This window comes from Ammospiza caudacuta, chromosome 34 (genome assembly GCF_027887145.1).
Source record: "Ammospiza caudacuta isolate bAmmCau1 chromosome 34, bAmmCau1.pri, whole genome shotgun sequence".
In the NCBI taxonomy this organism is placed as follows: Eukaryota; Metazoa; Chordata; class Aves; order Passeriformes; family Passerellidae; genus Ammospiza; species Ammospiza caudacuta.
Window position 1 is genome coordinate 2753362 of NC_080626.1, and position 19920 is coordinate 2773281.

The window sequence follows — 19920 nt, forward strand, 5'->3', positions numbered from 1 at the left end:
TTTTACTGGTTTTTACTGGTTTTTATTGGTTTTTACCATTTTTTACTGATTTTTCCTATTTTTTTCTGGTTTTTTCCACCCATACTGGTCCGTATTGGTCCATACTGGTCCGTACTGGTTTGTACTGGTTTGTACTGGTTTGTACTGGTTTGTACTGGTTTGTACTGGTTTGTACTGGTTTGTACTGGATTTTACTGGTTTGTACTGGTTTCCAGAGGTTCTGGCTGCCCTTGGCCCCACCCATGTGGGGGAGGGGCTGCTGGAGGCGCTGGAGCTCGCGCTGCCATTGGCCGACGGCGGCAACCCCAAGGCCACCAGGGTCATGTGAGTCAAAATTCCCAAAAATTCCCCAAAATTCCCCAAAATTCTGGAAATTTCCACCAAAAAATCGCCCCAAAAACGGCCAAAAAAAAAAGGGAAAAAATGGGGGGAAAATAAGAGAAAAAAATGGTTAAAAGCGGCAGGAAATAAAATACTAAAATTCCCTGAAAATTTTTTTTTTAAAAATTCCCAAGTTTCCTGAAATTCCCCCCCCCCCCAAAAAAAATAATTCCTCGAATCTTTTTTCCTGGGAAAAAGGGGTTAAAAAGTTATGAAAAATAGGGGGGGGAAAGGGGGAAATGAGCAAAAAATGGGGGGAAAAAAACCCCAAAATTCCATGGAAAATTAAAGGGGAATTGGTGGAATTCACAAAATTTTTAAAATGTTGGAAAATTCCCAAAATTTTCCCAAAAAAATTGGAGAAAAAAATCCCCAAAAATTGGGCAAAATAGAGGGAAAAGTGAAATTCTCCCGATTGGCCCCGCCCACTCCGCTTAAGCCACGCCCACACCACCCAAGCCACGCCCACACACACTTTGCCCCGCCCATCTCATTAAAGCCCTTTTAACAAAAGCCACGCCACGCCCACCTTATGCAAGCCCCGCCCACCCATCTTACAACATGCCCAGCTCATCCAAGCCCCACCCACTCCATGCAAGCCACGCCCACTCCATGCAAGCCACGCCCTCACACATTTGGCCACGCCCTTTTTTGTGCCTTTTGGTCACTCCCAGTCCATCCCAGTTCATCCCAGTAACCCCAGATCCTCCTCCCAGTACAATCCAGTCCCTCCCAGTATAAACCAGTAACCCAAAACCCCCTCCCAGTTCATCCCAGTATAACCCAGTCCCTCCCAGTATAACCCAGTCCCTCCCAGTTTCATCCCAGTATAACCCAGTTCGCTCCCAGTTCCTCCCAGCCCATCCCAGTCCCTCCCAGTATAACCCAGTCCCTCCCAGTCTGATCCCAGTTTGCTCCCAGTCCATTGCAGTCCATCCCAGTATAACCCAGTCCATCCCAGTACATCCCAGTACAACCCAGTTTGTCCCAGTCCATCCCAGTCCCATTCCCAGTTTGCTCCCTGTCCGTCCCAGTATAACCCAGTCCCATTCCCAGTTCATCCCAGTTTGATCCCAGTCCCTCCCAGTATAACCCAGTCCCTCCCAGTCCCTCCCAGCCCCATTCCCAGTTTGCTCCCAGTCCATCCCAGTATAACCCAGTTTGTCCCAGTCCCATTCCCAGTTTGCTCCCAGTCCCTCCTAGTTTGTTCCCAGTCCCTCCCAGTCCCTCCCAGTCCATTCCCAGTACAAACCAGTAACGCAAAACCCCCTCCCAGTCCATTCCCAGTATAAACCAGTAACCCAAAACCCCCTCCCAGTCCATTCCCAGTATAAACCAGTAACCCAAAACCCCCTCCCAGTTCATCCCAGTTTGCTCCCAGTCCCTCCCAGTATAACCCAGCCCCATTCCCAGTCCCTCCCAGTGCCCCCCAGCCCCACTCCCAGTATATCCCAGTATATCCCAGTATAACCCAGTCCCTGCCAGCCCCATTCCCAGTCCATCCCAGTTTATCCCAGTTTGCTCCCAGTCCCTCCCAGTATATCCCAGTATAACCCAGTCCCTCCCAGTGCCCCCCAGCCCCATTCCCAGTCCCTCCCAGTATAACCCAGTCCGTCCCAGTCCCTCCCAGTATAACCCAGTCCGTCCCAGTCTGGCGCTGCTCGCGGCCGTCTCGGAGCTGTTGGGGGCGGGGACGGCGCCGCTGCTGCCACGGCTGCTCCCGGTGCTGCAGGGGGCGCTGCGCCCGCCCACGGTGAGTGCGCACTGCTCGGACTGGTTTGGACTGGTTTATACTGGTTTATACTGGTTTATACTGGTTTGGGGTCGGGGGTTACTGGTTTGGACTGGGAATGGACTGGGAGGAGATTAAAGGGTTAAAAATGGGGGAAAAAGGGGAAAAATGGGGGAAAAACGAGGGAAATTGGGGATTTTTCTATACTGGTTTGTACTGGTTTGTACTGGTTTGGGGTCGGGGGTTACTGGTTTGGACTGGGAATGAACTGGGAGGGGATTAAAGGGTTAAAATGGGGGAAAAAGGGGGAGAAAATGGGGGGAAATGGGGGTTTTTCTATACTGGTTTGTACTGGTTTATATTGGTTTATACTGGTTTGTACTGGGATGGGGTTTGGGGTTACTGGTGTGTACTGGGAATGGACTGGTTTGGGGTTTGGGGGTACTGGGAAGGAGTTAAAGGGTTAAAAATGGGAAAAAATGGGGAAAAATGGGGAAAAATGGGGGAAAATGGGGATTTTTTATACTGGTTTGTACTGGTTTATACTGGTTTTGGGTTTGGGGTTACTGGTTTGGATGGGAATGAACTGGGAGGGTGTTTGGGGGTGCTGGGAGGGGAGTAAAGGGTTAAAAATGGGAAAAAAGAGGGAAAATGGGGATTTTTCTATACTGGTTTGTACTGGTTTGGACTGGTTTGTACTGGGATGGGGTTTGGGGTTACTGGTTTGGACTGGGAATGAACTGGGAGGGGGTTTGGGGGTACTGGGAAGGAGTTAAAGGGTTAAAAATGGGGGAAAATGGGGGGAAATGGGGATTTTTTTATACTGGCTTGTACTGGTTTGTACTGGTTTTTACTGGTTTGTACTGGGACGGGGTCTGGGGTTACTGGTTTGGACTGGGAATGAACTAGGATGAACTGTGAGGTGATTAAAGGGTTAAAAATGGGGGAAAATGGGGGAAAATGGGGGGAAATGGGGATTTTTCTATACTGGTTTGTACTGGTTTGTACTGGTTTTGGGTCTGGGGTTACTGGTTTGTACTGGGAGGGCGCTGGGGGTGCTCCAGACTGTTTTATACTGGTTCATACTGGTTTATACTGGTCCATACTGGTTTATATTGGTTTACTCTGGTCTCTGTTTCCCCCCAGCCGCCCTCGGACGCTCCTGATTGGCTGCTCGGTCTCCATGACAACCTGGAGGGGGCGGAGCCTATGGAGGATGATGCAACCACGGAGTGGGCGGAGCCTGAGGAGTGAGCGGGCGTGGCCCGGGTGGGGTGGGCGTGGCTGGGGGGTCAGACAATGCCCATTTATGGTCATGCCACGCCCCCTTCCCCTCACAGGGCGGAAGTGGGCGGAGCTTTCACTGGATTGGCCGAGGCGGCGCTGGGGGCGCTGGGGGATCTGGCGGAGAACTGCGGGTAACTGGGATATACTGGTTTATACTGGGATGGACTGGGATATACTGGGATATACTGGTTTATACTGGGATGGACTGGGATGGACTGGTTTATACTGGGATATACTGGGATGTACTGGGTTATACTGGGATATACTGGGATGTACTGGGATATACTGGGATGTACTGTGATGTACTAGGTTATACTGGGATATACTGGTTTATACTGGGATATACTGGGATGTACTGGGTTATACTAGGATATACTGGGATGTACTAGGTTATACTGGGATATACTGGTTTATACTGGGATATACTGGGATGTACTGGTTTATACTGGGATATACTGGGATGTACTGGGTTATACTGGGATATACTGGGATGTACTGGTTTATACTGGGATATACTGGGATGTACTGGGTTATACTGGGATATACTGGGGTATACTGGGTTATACTGGTCCATACTGGTTTATACTGGGTTATACTGGGATATACTGGTTTATACTGGGATATACTGGGTTATACTGGTTTATACTGGTCCATACTGGTCCATACTGGTCCGTACTGGTCCATACTGGTCCATACTGGTTTTTACTGGTTTCCAGTTCCGCTTTCCTGCCCTACCTGGAGCCCTCGCTGGACGCCATCTTGGACCTGACCCAGGTGAGCCCGAACCAGTACAAACCAGTACAAACCAGGAACCCCCCAAAAACCCCTCCCAGTACAAACCAGTAACCCCCCAAAAACCCCTCCCAGTACAAACCAGTAACCCCCCTAAAACCCCTCCCAGTACAAACCAGTAACCCCAGACCCCAAACCAGTACAAACCAGTAACTTCCAGTTTCCTCCCAGTTTCCCCAGTCCCAGGTCCGAGTCGCCGCCTACGAGGCCCTGGGGAGCCTCTGCTGCTGCGGGAGGGACGCCCAAACTGGTTTGGACTGGTTTGGACTGGTTTGGACTGGGAGGGGCTCTGGGGTTACTGGTTTGTACTGGGAGGAGTTTCGGGTTACTGGTTTCTACTGGGAGGGTTTTAAATGGGTCCATACTGGTTTATACTGGTCCATACTGGTCCATACTGGTCCGTACTGGTTTATTCTGGTCCATACTGGTCCATACTGGTTTCAGGCCCCTCCCCCTCCCAGCACGAGGCCTTCCGGGTCCTCCTGGGCGGGGTCAGGAAGGACCCGGAAGTGGGCGGGGCCCTGGCGGCCGTGGGCGGGGTTGGCCGGATCCTGCAGCCGCCAGGCCACGCCCACAAGCAGTGGCTGGAGCCCATTGGACGAGCGCTGTGTGACGTCATCACCGGGGAGGTAAGGAGGGGGGGTGGGGCTTGAATATTCATGGGTAAAATCGGAGGGTCTTAAATGAGGTGGGCGGGGCTTTAGGGGGGTTTAATTAAAGTGCTGTGGGGGTGGCGTGGTTAAAGTGGGCGGGGCTTGATTGAACAGTGGGGTGGATTGAGAAGGGGGCATGGCTTAAAATATGTGGGCGTGGTCTAAAATTGCCAGTGCAGGGAATGTGGGCGAGACTTTGTCATGTAGGCGTGGTCTAAATTTTGGTAACATTGAAATGTGGGCGTGGCCTAAATGGGTTAATGCGGAAGTGTGGGCGTGGTTTAAATGGTATGGGCGTGGCCTAAGTGGTCTTAAACGGAAATGTAGGCATGGCTTAAGCGATGTGGGTGTGGCCTAAATGGGTAATATGGAGATGTGGGTGTGGGTTTATTATGTGGGCGTGGCCTAAATTGGGTTGATCTGGAAATGTGGGCATGGCATGAATAAAGTGGGCGTGGCCTAACACTGTTAAAATGGAAATGTGGGCGTGGCCTAAATGGGTTAATATGGAGATCTGGGCATGGTCTAATAATGTGGGCGTGGTCTAAATGGTTTTGAAATTGGAATGTAGGTGTGGCTTAGATATTGTGGGCGTGACCTAAAGAGTTAAACAGTGGAGATGTGGGTGTGGCTTTTTATATGGGTGTGGCCTAAATGGGTTAATAAAGGGAAGGTGGGTGGGGCTTTAATAAATGGGGGTGGCCTAATATGGGTTGATATGGAAACGTGGGCGTGGCCTAAATTGGGTTGGGATGCATATGTGGGCGGGGGTTAAATGATATGGGTGTGGCCTAATGAGGTTTGTAGTAGAAACGTGAGCGTGGCTTAAATGATATGGGTGTGGCCTAAATGGGTTTATAGTAGAAATGTGGGTGTGGCTTTAACGATGTGGGCGTGGTTTTAAAGGGTTGGTGCTGAAATGTGGGCGTGGCCTAAATGGGTTGCTATGGAAATGTGGGCGTGGTTCAGATAATGGGGGCGTGGCCTAAATGGGTCAATACAGAAATTTGGGTGTGGCTTAATAATGGAGACGTGGCATAAATGGGGTCGATATCAAACTGTGGGTGTGGTCTAAGTGGGTTATTATGGAAAGGGGGGCGTGACTTAATCATGTGGTCATGGCCTGAACTGGGTTGATATGGAGGTGTGGGCGTGGCTTAAGTAATGTGGGCGTGGTCAAAGTGGGTAATATTGAATTGTGGGTGTGGCTTAGTAATGTGGGTGTGGCCTTAACTGGCACGTGAATGTGGGCATGGCCAAAATGTGCTAATATGGAAATGTGGGCGTGGCCCAAACGGGTTGATACAAAAATGTGGGCGTGGCTTAAATAATGTGGGTGTGGTATATTTGAGTTATAGTGAAATGTGGGCGTGGCTCAAGAAATGGGAGGGGCTTAACTGGTTGTGGGCGTGGCTTAAGGATTGCTTAATGTCATGGGCGTGGTGTTAAGGATTGTGGGCGTGGCTTAAACGGTGGGAGGGGATTAAAATGTATTGGGGTGTGGCCTAAAGGGTTTTAACCAATAGGGCGGGGACTGGAGGAGTTGTGGGCGGGGGTTTAATGGGGCGGGCGTGGCCTAATGAAGCCCCTCCCCCTTTTCAGATCGCCTGCCTGAGATCCCGGGAGGACGATGAGGAGGAGGAGGTGGGGGAGGGGCTCCCAGTCCATTCCCAGTACAAACCAGTGACCCCAGAGCCCAAACCAGTACAAACCAGTATCAAAAAAAATCCCATTTTGTCCCCATTGCCTCCATTTTTAACCCTTTAATCCCCTCCCAGTTTTCCCAGTTCCCTCCCCGTTCATTCCCAGTACAAACTGGTGACCCCTGACCCCAAACCAGTACAAACCAGTATAGAAAAATCCCAACCTTTCCCCATTTTTGCCCATTTTTTCCCATTTCCTCCAACTTTTAACCCTTTAACTCGCTCCCAGTACCCACACACTCCCTCCCAGTTCATTCCCAGTGCACACCAGTAACCCCAAACCCCAAACCAGTACAAACCAGTACAAACCAGTAACCACAAACCCCTCCCAGTACAAACCAGTAACCACAAACCCCTCCCAGTACAAACCAGTACAAACCAGTTTCCTCCCCCGCCTCCAGACCTCCCAGCGCTCCGAGCTCCGCGAGACAGCCTCCGATTGGCTGCCGGAAGTGGGAGAGGCCATGGCCCGCGAGGGTGTGGCCAGCACCGGAGGGGGCGTGGCCTTCCCGCCCCGCCTCTTCCGCCGCATCCTCCCCCCCCCATTGGCCGCCCTGGCTGACCCCGCCTACCCGGGGGCACGGTCTTGGGCGGCCGCCATGATTGGCCAGCTGGGCCACGCCCTGGGCCCCGAGGCCACGCCCTTTTTGCCGGATTTGGGTCCCGCTTTCCGATTGGCTGTCGGGGATCGGGACGATGAAGTCAGAATCCTTAGTTTCCTCCCACTGCCCTTAAACCCTGCCCATTTCACTCAGACCACGCCCACAACACCATAAAAGGCTTTAAACCCCGCCCACATTTCCTTAAAATGCTTTAAGCTCTTCCTCGCAACCATAAGCCCCGCCCACATTGCTTTTATAGGCGTTAAACCCCTCCCACATTTTCTTTAAAGGCTTTAAGCTCCTCCCACCACTTTTAAACCCCGCCCACGATCCCTTATAATGCATTAAACCCCTCCCACCACTTTTAAGCCCCGCCCACATTTCTTTAAATGACTTTAAACCCCGCCCACATTTCCTTCAAACACTTTAAGCTCCTCCTGCCACCCTTAAACCCCACCCACATTCTGCTAAATGGCTTTTAACCCCGCCCACATTCTTTTCAAAGGCTTCAAACCCCTCCTACCACCTTTAAACTCCGCCCACATTCCCTTAAAAGGCTTCAGGCTCCTCCCACCACCTTAAGACCCCGCCCACATTCCTTTAAATGGCTTGAAACCCTGCCCACGTTCCCTTTAAATCCCTTAAACCCCTCCCACCACATTTAAGCCCCGCCCACATACCCATAAAAGGCTTCAAGCCCCTCCCACCACACAAAACCCCACCTACAGATTACTAAATCTCTCTAAACTCCGCCCACAGTCCCAATAAACGCTTTAAACCCCACCCACATTCCCTTAAATGGCTTCAAACCCCTCCCAGTCTGCTTAAACCCCGCCCATCTTTTCAAGCCACGGCCCCATCCCCATACAAAGCCCTTTAACCCCGCCCCCATTCCCATATAAGGCCATGCCCCGCCCCCATTCCCATTTAAGTCCATCCCCCACTTTAATTTCCATACAAGCCACTCCCCCTTTTTTCCAAACCCCACCCCCTTTTTTTCCCCCCCTTTTCCTTAATTGAGCGCTCAGGGGGGCGTGGCCGGGGGCGGAGCTCTGTAGCCACGCCCTCCGTTCCGGGGGGGGGGAGGGGCCGGGACGGATCCGGGACAAGGCGGTGGCGGCGCTGGTGAGGCAGCCGGGGTTGCCATGGCAACAGGTGAGCGTTACTGGTTTGGACTGGGAGGGAACTGGGAACAAACTGGGAGGGGCTCTGGGGTTACTGGTTTGTACTGGTTTGTACTGGTTTGTACTGGTTTGGGGTGACTGGTTTGTACTGGTTTGGGGTTTGGGGTTACTGGTTTTTACTGATTTGGGGTTACTGGTTTGTACTGGTTTGTACTGGTTTGGGGTGACTGGTTTGTACTGGTTTGGGGTTTGGGGTTACTGGTTTTTCCTGGTTTGTACTGGTTTGGGGTTTGGGGTTACTGGTTTGTACTGGGAATGAACTGGGAGGGACTGGGATCAAACTGGGCCATACTGGTTTGAACTGGGATTGGGTTTGGGGTTACTGGTTTGTACTGGGACGGACTGGGAGGGGGTTTGGGGTTACTGGGAGGACACTGGTCCATACTGGTTTATACTGGTCCATACTGGTTTATACTGGTCCATACTGGTCCACACTGGTCCATACTGGTTTATACTGTGATTGGGATGAACTGGGAGTGGATTTGGGGCTTTAAAATGGTAAAAAATGGGCCAAAAATTGGATTTTTTCGAGTTTTTTTCTGCTTTTACTGGTCCATACTGGTTTGTACTGGTTTGTACTGGTTTGTACTGGTCTGTACTGGTTTGTACTGGTTTATACTGGGTTATAATGGTCCATACTGGTTTGTACTGGTCTGTACTGGTCCATACTGGGATTGGGATGAACTGGGAGTGGATTTGGGGCTTTAAAATGGGGGAAAATGGGCAAAAAATGGGGAAAAAATGGGATTTTTTCGGGGTTTTTTCTGCTTTTACTGGTCCATACTGGTCCGTACTGGTCCATACTGGTCTGTACTGGTTTATACTGGTCCATACTGGTCCGTACTGGTTTCAGGCCCTGCCCCTGGTTCTGGGCTCCCTCCCGGTCCCGGCGGATCTGGAGGAGGAGGAGCCGGTGCTGAGGTTCCTGCTGGGATTGGGGGCCGAGAGGGTGAGACCCAAAAGCACCAAAATTCACCCCAAAAATCAGCTCCGAAATCAACAAAAATTCATCCAAAATTGGGGGAAAATGGGAGGAAAAAAAGGGGAAAAACTGCAGAAAAATTGGAGAGAAGTTGTGGGAAAAAATCGGAAAAAAACTCAGGAAAAAATCAGGAAAAATTCAATTTAACTCTGGGGAAAATTGAGAGATATTTGGGGAAAAATAGGAGAAAAATTGGAGAAAATTTGTGGAAAAAATTCAGGAAAAACTCAAGTAAAATTTAATAAAAAATCTGAGGAAAATATAGAGTTATTTGGGGAAAAAAATAGGAGAAAAATTGGAGAAAATTTGTGAAAAAAAAAAACAGAAAAAATTCAGGAAAAAAATCAGAAAAAAATTCAACAAAAATCCAGGGAAAATTGAGAGATATTTGGGGTAAAAATAGGAGAAAAATTGGAGAAAATTTGTGGAAAAAAATCGGAAAGATTCAGGAAAAAAAAAAAGAAAAAACTCAATAAAAATCTGGGGAATATTGAGATATATGTGGGGAAAAATAGGAGAAAAATTGGAGAAAATTTGTGAAAAAATCAGAAAAAATTTAGGAAAAAATCAGGTAAAATTTAATAAAAATCTGGTGAAAATTGAGAGATATTTGGGGAAAAATTGGAGAAAAATTAGAGAACAGTTGTGAAAAAACTTGGAAAAAATTCAGGAAAAACTCAAGTGTAATTTAATAAAAATAGGGAGAAATTGAGAGATATTTGGGGTAAAAATTGGAGAAAAATTGGAGAAAATTTTTGGAAAAATTGGGGAAAAATGTAGGAAAAAATCAGGTAAAATTTAATAAAAATTGGGGGAAAATTGAGAGATATTTGGGGGAAAAAATAGGAGAAAAATTGGAAAACTTAGGGGAAAATTAATTAAAATTTGAGGGAAAAAATTCCGAGAAATTCGAGGGAAAATTGAAGAAATAATTGGGAAAAAATGGGTGAAAATTTGGGGAAAAATTGGAGAAAATTCAGGGGAAAAATTGAAAAATGAAAATAGAAAAAAATTTTGGAGGGCAGAAATTGGGCGGGCAAAATGAGAAATTTTGGATAAAAAATTGGGAAAATTTTGGGGAAAATTGGGGTGAATGTGAGAGCAAAAGAGGGAAAATTGGACAAAAATTGTGAAAAAAATTGGAAAAGTATTTGGAAATTTAAAGGAAAAATTTCAAAAATTGAAAATAAAAAATTTGGGAAAATTTGGGGCAAAACAGGAGAAAATGGGGAGAAAAATGGGGGAAAATTCAGGAAGAAATTGAAAAAAATTGAGTAAAAGTGGAGGAAAAAAGAGAAAATAATTGGGAAAATTTGGGGTAAAAAATTGTGGGAAAAATGCAGGAAAAATGCAGGAATAAATTGGGAAAATGTGGGAAAACCAGAGAAAATTCTGGGGAAAAATTTGGGGGGAAAATGGAAAATTTGGGGAAAAATTGGAGGGAAAATTTGAAAAAAAATTTTAAAAATTTATGAAAAATCTGGGAAAAATTTGGGGAAAAAAGAGGGAAAAATTCAAGAAAAAATCAGGAAAAAATCAATAAAAATTCAGAATAAACCAGAAAAATTTGGGGGGAAAATTGAGGGAAAGTTAAGGAAAGTTTGGGGGAAAATCTGGAAAAAAAGGGAGGAAATTGTGGAAGAAATTGGGAAAAAGTCAAGAAAGCATTTGGAAAAATTGGAGAAAAAATGGAGGAAAAAAGAGAAAATTCTTGGGAAAATTTGGGGTAAAAAATAGGGAAAAAAGGGAAAATTTGTGGGAAAACTTGGAAAAATGCAGGAATAAATTGGGAAAATGTGGGAAAACTGGAGAAAATTTGGGGGAAAAAATTTGGGGGAAAAATGGAAAATTTGGGGAAAAATTGGAGGGAAAATTTGGAAAAAAAATTTAAAAATTTAGGAAAAATCTGGGAAAAATTTGGGGAAAAAAAAAGAGGGAAAAATTCAGGAAATAATTCAAGAAAAAATCAGTAAAAAATCATTAAAAATTCAGAATAAAACAGAAAAATATGGAGGGAAAAATTTTCAGAAATTTTCCCAAATTTTGTGATTTTTAACCCAAATTTCGCCCCCAGCTCCTCCCCCACCTTCCCGAGCTTCCCTGGGACGGCTCCAGAAAGGTCGGAAAATTCCGGAATTTTGGGGAAATTTGGGAATTTGGGGGAATTTTGGAAGAAATTTGGGAAATTCTGGGAGAAAATCTGATGATTTTAAGGCAAATTTTTGCGATCGAAAGGGGAATTTTGGGAAAAAATCCAAAGTTTTGGGAAACTTTTGGGGATTTTTGGCGGATTTTGGGCAGATTTTGAGGGAAGATTGGGAGTGATGGGGGAATTTGAAATGGGTTTGGGAGAATTTCAGGTTTTGGGGGGATTTTGAGAGAAATTGGGGAAGGTTTGGGGGAATTTTAGGGATTTTTTGGTGAATTTTGGGGTGGAAATTTCAGGCATAAAATGAGAATTCTATGGAAATTCAAGGAGGATTTGGCGGGAAAAAATGGGAATTTGGAAAAAATTCTGGGAAATTTGGGGGAATTGCAGAGAGAATTTTGCGGGAATTTCGGACTTCAGGCAATTCTTGGGAATTTGAAGAGGAATTTGTGGTTTTTGATGGAAAAGTTGGGGAATTTTTGGGAAAAATTTGGGGTTTTTTTGGTCTTTTTTCCTCATTTGTTTCTCATTTTTGTCGCTTCCGGTTCCCCTCACGCCCTTTGGCTCCGCCCCCTCAGATCTCAGCCAATCCCTGCTCGTGCTGCTCCGCCAGGTGGGCAGGGCCGACCCTAAACGCTTCCAGGTGGGTGTGGCCTCGCTGGACCCCGCCCACGCCGCCATCTTGTGCCGGATGTTGGATGACGTCATCAGCGGCCAATAAAAATGGAGGATGGCAAAAAATGGGCGTGGTTTCTTCTTAGGGGGGTGGGGCTTAAAAATTTTAAAACTTCCACAAAATTTTTAAAAATTTCTTCAAATTTTAATGTATTTCTCAAGATTTTCTTAAATTTAACAGAATTTCTGTTAAGAATTCCATAAAGTCACCTGAAAATGCAAAAAAAAATTATGTGTGAAATTAAATTAAAATTACCCGAAATTTGCGTAAAATTTGCATAAAATTATAATATATTTAATGTAAAAACTGAAAGAATTTTACTTCAAATTCCACCCAAAGTGGGTGAAAATTTTTCCCCAAATTCCCCCCAAAAATTGAAAATTTTTGCCAAAAATTTAATAAAATATCTCAATAAATTTTAAAATTTCACTCAAAATTTGAAAATTTTCACCCAAAAATGACCCAAAACTTGCTGAAAACCACAGTTTTCACCCCAAATTCTCCAAATCCCAAAAAATTCTCAAAAAATGCCTCAAAACTTCACCCAAATAATCTCAAAAACTGCAATTTTACCTAAAATTCTCCAAAATTCCTGAAAATTTAAGATTTTGCATCGAAATTTCTTTAAATTTCCTCAGAACTCCCCAAAATGACCCAAAAATTCCAAAAATCCTCAAGTTCTACAAAAAATTTGCCCAGAAATCTCAAAAGAATTCCACATTTTGCAAAAATCATGAAAAATTTCTTAAAACCACCCGAAATTTCCTTTAAAATTCCCCAGAATCCCCAATTTTCCACCCAAAATATCCCTAAATTCTAAAAGAGGAAGATTCCAGAAAAAATGCAATTTTTTTTTAAAATAATGTCTTAAAAATCCCAAATTTCAAGAAAATTCCCAAGTTTTTCTCCAAAATTTGAAGTCTTTTTCAAAAATTTCCAAAAAAATCCTGAGAATTTTTTTGGATTTCACCCAGAAGTTTTTTTAAATTTCCAAAAAGTTCCTCAAAACTCCCAGAAATGGCAAGAAAAACCCAAACTTCTTCAAAATTCAGAGATTTGTAGCAAAACTTCCCAGAAAAAGCAGCAAATTTTGCAAACAATTCTGTAAAGTCCCCTAAAATTCTCAAAAATTTCCACAAAATTCTCAAATTTCTGCCCAAAATTTCCCAAATTGCCCCAAATTCAAAAAATTCCCTTAAAAAATCCCAAAAATTCCCAAGAAAACGAGACAAGTCCATATATGGTAAAGTGGGCGTGGCTTTTTGCGCCGTGGGCGGAGACTGATCAGGATGCGGCCGTAGGGGCGGGGCTGCTCCAGCTTCAGCCAATGGGAGGCGCAGAGCTCTGCGGGGGTGGGACTTGAGCCAAATACGGGCAAAGGGGGCGGGGCTTGGGGGGTGCGGGTCAAGGGGGCGGGGCTTAAGTGAGAAAGGAGTAAGTGGGTGGGGATAAAGTGGGCGGGGCTTAATGAGATTGTTTGAAAGCGGGTGGGGCTTAAATTAGAAGCAATTTGGGGCGGGGCTTAAAGTGGGAGGGGCTTAAAGGGAAGGTTGAAAGTCGTCGGGGCTAAAGTAAGAATGGGGAATGGGCGGGGCTTGGGTAGGTGTGGCTTATATAGATGGAACAAAGTGGGCGGGGCTTAAAGTGGATGGGGCTTAAATGGTGTTAAAATAGTGGGTGGGGCTTAAAGTGGGTGGGGATAAAAAATAAGGATGGAGTTGGATTAAAAGTGGGCGTGGTTTAGGAAGAGTGGGCGTGGCTTAAAGAGGGTGAGGCTTTAAGGGGAAAGACTGAAAGTGGGCGGGGCAAACATTAAAAATGGGAAATGGGCGGGGCTTAAAGGGGGTGGGGCTTAAAGGGAATTAAATTTAGTGGGCAGGGCTTAAGGTGGATGAGTTTAAAAGGAACAAAGGGCAGGGTTAAAATGGGCGTGGTCAAAGTGGGCGTGACTAAGGGTTAGGAGGGTGGAGCTTAGAGGAGAAGGGCTGGAAGGAGAATGGGAAATGGGTGGGGCTTGGGTGGGCAGAGCTTAAGTGGGAGGAGCTTAAAGGGAAGAAAGTGGGAGGGGCTTAAAGTTGTTGGGGCTTCATTCGTGCTAAATAAAGTGGGTGGGGCTTAAGTTGGGACAGGTTTAAAGTGGGTGGGGCTTAAAGGGGAGGGGCTTTAATGGGAAAGGATGAAGGAGAGGGGTTTCAGTGGGCGTGGTTTAAAAAGAATTGGGCGTGGTTTACAGGGGGTTGGGCTAAAATGGGAATAAGTAAATGGGCGGGGCTTGAGTGGGTGGAGCTTTTAAAAGATGGAATTAATTGGGTGTGCCTTAAAGTGGGTGGGGCTTAAATGGGTGTGGCTTGACGTGGGTGGGGTTCAAATGGTATTGCAAAAGTGGGTGGGGCTTAAAGTGGGTGGGGCTTGAATGGAAAATAAAGTGGGCGGGGCTTCAAGGGAATTGGTTAAACGTAAGTGGGGCTTCAACTCAGAGGAATTTGGGGCGGGGATTAAAGTGGGAGGGGCTTACAGTGGGTGGGGCTTAAATTGGAATAGGGTAAAAAAGAGGGGATTAAAGTGGGCGTGGTTTCAAGGAAGTGGGTGTGGCTTTACCAAAAGAGGGTGGGGCTTTAAAGTGGAAGGAATGAAAGTGGGTGGGGCTAAAAAAGAATGAAAAATGGGCGGGACTCGAGTGGGCGGAGCTTTAAGGAAGTAGAATTTCGGGGGCAGTCCCCAAAGTGGGCGTGGCTTAGAGAAAAGAGGGTGGGGCTAAAGCGGGAAGGGTTGGAAGAGGGAGGGGCTAAAATGGAAATGAGAAAATGGGCGGGGCTTGGGTGGGTGGGGCCTTAAGTGGGTGGGGCCAAAAAGGGTTAAGATGAAGTGGGCGGGGCTTAAGGGAAATCAGTTAAAAGTGGGTGGGGACTAAATTATACAGAATTTGGGGCGGGGCTTAAGGGTGGGGCTCATAGTGGGCGTGGCTTAAAGGGAGTGGCCAAAAAAGGGCAAAGTTTAAGGGGAGGGGCTTAAAATGGGCGTGGCTAAGTGAGAAGGGGCGGGGCCAAAGCTCACCCAGGCAGAGAGCAAAGGCCTGAGCCACTCGTGGGCGTGGCCAATCCGGGCCCAAGATGGCGCCAAGCTCCGCCCCCTCCGGGGCTTGGGCTTGGTCCAGGATCAGCCTGGGAGGAGGAGGGGAATAAGAAAGGACTTAATTAAAATAATTAATTGGAAAATTACAAAAAATAATCATTAAAAAAGCCGGGAAAATTTAAAAAAAAAATCTGAAAATTTTATTTTAAACAATCCTGGAAAAAATTCCAAATAAAAAATTCCTGGTAAATATTTAAAACATAGATATTTTAAAAATAACGAAATGCTTTTAAAATGACTCAAAATTTTACGAATTCAAAAAAAAAAAATCATCCAAAAATTTCCGTATTTTGTAAACTTTCCTAAAAATCTAAAAAAAAATCCTGAAAATTTTGTAAAAATAAATCCCCCCAAAATCCCCAAATAATCTAAAAATGCACAAAGATTTAATTTAAGATTTTAAAATACTTTGAAAATTCTGGAAAATACAATAAAAACTTCAAAAACGCTTAAAAATTAAAAAGAAATTCTAAAAGAAACTCACAAGAACCAAAAATTTCAAAATTTTTTCTCAAATATGTCAAAAATTCATAAAGCTTGCAGAAAACTTGAAAAGCTTTCAAAAAATTCCACTACAATTCCTATAATTCCAAAAATTACCCCTAAATTTTAAAAAGCCCCAGAAATTTCCCCGTAAAAATTAAAAATTTTTTTTTACAAAAATTGGAAAGAAATTCCCAATATTTTCAAAAAGAGCCCAAAAAAACTTCTAAAAATTCCCCAAAATTTCTGCTAAAATCTTCAAAATTTTCCCTTTAACGATAAAAAAATTCCCTTCAAAAATTTCCCTTAAAAGTAAAAAAAAAAAAAAAAAAAAATTTTCACAAATTGTTGTGAAAAATTCCACAAAATTTTCCCGCTCTGGCCTGCAGGAGAATCTCAAAATTAAAAAAAAAAAAAAACAAAATTGCCCAAAATTTCTAAAATTCACCCCAAATCCTTTAAAAAATTTTAAAATCACCTAAAATTTCCCAAAATACAAAAAATTTCCCAAAAATTCCCCAAAATTCCAGAAGGTTCCGGCCCCACCTCCGGAGGTCGATGGGCGGAGCCTCCGGAAGCTCCGGGTGAAGCTCGGGGGGCAGAGCCGGAAGTGGGGGGATGCTGTGGGAGGAGTCACAACGTTAGGCCACGCCCCTTCCCACAAACCACGCCCCCTTCTTAAAACCATAGCGTCCATTTACATCACTCTACTGTCCCTTTAAATGACGTCACTTCCGGGTTTAGCTCCGCCCACTTTCAACATTATTTCCAAAATTTTTTCTTAGTTTAAAATATTTTCCCCCATGTTTTATAGCCCACTTCCGGTTTTGGCCCCACCCAATTCCGACCACCATTTTGGATCAGATTTTTTTTCCTTTCTTTGAAAAATTTGTCTCAAAAATTTCAAGATTTTCTCAGAATTTTGAATTTTCTGGAATTTTCTTCCACTTTAATCCTAATTTTCCCTCTAATTCCAATTCTGGTCCCATCTTGTTAGGCCACGCCCACTTCCGGTTCCAGTGGCCGCCATTTTGTCTTAGATGTTTTTTACTTATTTTAAATTTGTCCCAAAAAAGTCAAAATTTCTCCAAAAATTTTGCATTTTCTGGAATTTTCTTCTACTTTAAATGCCAATCTTGTCTCTAATCCGATTTCCAATCCAACACTGAAAACATTTAAATTATCTTTGGTCACTTCCTGCTTAGGCCCCGCCCAAATCGGGTTCCTGTGGCCGCCATTTTGTCCAGAAATTTTTCAAATTTTCTTAAGGTTTTCAACAAAAATTGCTCAAATTCTCCCAAAATTATCACAACTTTGGTGATTTTCCAGAATTTTCCTCCACTTTCCAACCCAATCCAGCCTCTAATGTAAATTTCTTTTAAATCCTCACAATTTCAAAATTATTTTTAATTGCTTCCTGGTTAGGCCCCGCCCACTTCCAGTTTCTGTGGCAGCTTCCGGCCGCCATTTTGTACCCGAATTTTTTCACATTTTCTTCAAAATTTAATCAAAAATCGACCAAATATTCCCAAATTTTCTGCGATTTTCTGGAATTTCCCACAATTCTCGCTCCCAATTCCACTTCCTGCTTGAATTTGATATTTTTTGGGTGATTTTCAGGCACTTCCGGGTTTGGCCACGCCCATTCCTGGGTTAGGCCACGCCCCCACCTCGGCTCCTCTTCCAGCGGCTCCAGGGAAATGCCTGAGGGGGGGAGGGGAAAATTCAGCGACAAAAATTCACAAAATTTCAATAAAAATCCCCAAATTTTAACCCAAATTCCCAAATTTTTCCCTAAAATTTTCCAATTTCCTCAAATAATTCCAAAATCTCCCAAATTTTCCCAAACATTTCCTCAAAAATACCAACTTTTTGCTCAAATTTCCACAAATCTCCAATTTTTTTCTAAAAAATTTCCCCAACATTCCAAATGTTTTCAATAAAACAGAACTTTTTTTAAAAAAGTCATAAATTTGTCCAAAATTTTCTACATTTTCTTAAAAATTCCCCAAAAAATTTCACACAAAATAAAAATTAAAAATTTCAGATTACCAAAATATCCCCAAAATTGTTCTAAAAATCCCAAAAAATGTTAAAATAAATTTTTAAAACACATCAAAAATAGAAAAAATAGTTAAAATTTTTTTCCAGTATTTCCCAATTTTCAAAAAATTCTCAAAATTTTACCACAAAAATTTAAGCAAACCAAAGCACCAAAATTTTTCCCAACTTTTCTCAAAAATTTCAAGAACAATCTCCAAAAATTTCAAATTTTTCTCCTAAAACTTCTTAAATTTTTCCAAATTTTCCCAATATTTTTAATCCCCAAATATTCTTTAAAATCCCAAAAAAATTCCTGAAAATTCCCCAAATTCACCCCAAAATTTCCACATTTTCCATAAATTTTCCCAAATTTTCCCAAAAATCCCTTAAATTTCCCATTTCCCCTTCAAATTTTCAAAAATGTTACAATAATTTCCCAAATTTCATAAATATTACCCAAAAAATCACATTTTTTCCTAAAATTATCTAAAAAATTCCAAAAAATTTTAGATATTCCTCAAAAATCCCCAAATTTTGCCCAAAATTTTCAATTTTTTCCCTAAAATTTTAATTTTTTTCTCCAAAATTTCCTCACCGGAGCCGGGGGGGGGGGGAGGGGGGGGGGCAGGCTCAGGTCCAGCACCTCCCGCAGGACCTGGGGGAGAAATTTGGGGCAAAATCCCAAAAATTTGGGGAAAATTGATAATTTTGGGGAGTTTAGGGTTAAAATTGGGATTTTGGGGCAAAATTTTGGATTTTTGTGGGGTAAAAATTCAGAATTTTGAGGGAAAAGTGAAGAAAATTTGGAATTTTAAGGGATAAATTTAGGAATTTAAAGGGTTAAAATTAAATTAAAATTAAAAAAAAAAAAATCCCGATTTTTGTCCAAAATTTCCCCATTTCTCCCCCAATTTCTCCCCAAAATTTCCTCCCTAAAAATCCCCAATTTTATTCCCCCTAAATTTCCCCATTTCCTCCCCAAATTTTCCCTCAAATTTTTCCATTTCCCCCAAAAATTCTCCCAAAATTTTTCCATTTTCCCGATTGTCCCCCAAAATTTTCCCAAAAATCCCCAAATTTTCCCCTATTTTTTGCCGAAAATTCCCCCAATTTTCCCAAATTCTCCAAATTTTCCCCTATTTCCCCCCAAATTTCCCCATTTTTTCCCCCAGTTTTCCCTCAAATTTTTGTTTTTCCCTCCAAAAGTTTTCCATTTTCCCAATTGTCCCCCGAAATTCCAAAAAATTCCCAAAATCTCCCCAAAAGTCCCCATTTTTTCCCCAATTTTTTGCCCAAAACTCACCAAATTTTCCCAAATTTTTTGCCCAGAATTTCCCCAAATTTCATCCAAATTTCCCGCAATTTTTCCCATTTTCTTCCCAAATTTCCCCCCAATTTCCCAGTTTTCCTCCATTCCCCCCGAATTGCCCCAAAATTTCCCCCGAATTTCCCCAAATTTCACAATTTTCCCAATTTTTTTCAAATTTCCCCAACTTTCCTCTTTTCTTCCCAAAATTCCCCCAAATTTCTCCCAATTTTTCTCCAAAATTCCTGGGTCCAATTTTCCCCAAAATCCCCAATTTTCTCTCCAATTTCACCCCAAATTTCCCCCGATTTTTCCTCAGAATTTCCCCATTTCTCTCCCAATTTCTCCCCAAAATTTCCTCCCCAAAAATCCCCCCCAAATTTCCCCAAATTTCTCCCCAAAATTTTTATATTTTCCCCCAAAATTCTCCCAAAATTTTTCCATTTTCCCAATTGTCCCCCAAAATTCCAAACAATTCCCAAAATTTCCCCAAAAATCCCCAAATTTTCCCCAATTTTTTCCCAAAATTCCCCTAATTTTTTCCCAAATTCTCCCAAAATTTCCCAAATTCTCCCAAAATTCCCCCAAATTCCCAATTTTTCCTCAATTTTTATTCAAAATTTTCCAAATTTTTCCCCATTTTTCCCAATTTCCCCGGTTTTTGCCCCATTCCAGCTCTCTGATCCGAATTTCACCCCAAAATTTACCCCAAAATGTCCCAAAAAGTCCCAAATTCACCCCAAAATCCAACCCAAAAATGGCCCAACTTTACCCCAAAATTCACCCCAAAAATTCACCCCCAAATTCATCCCAAA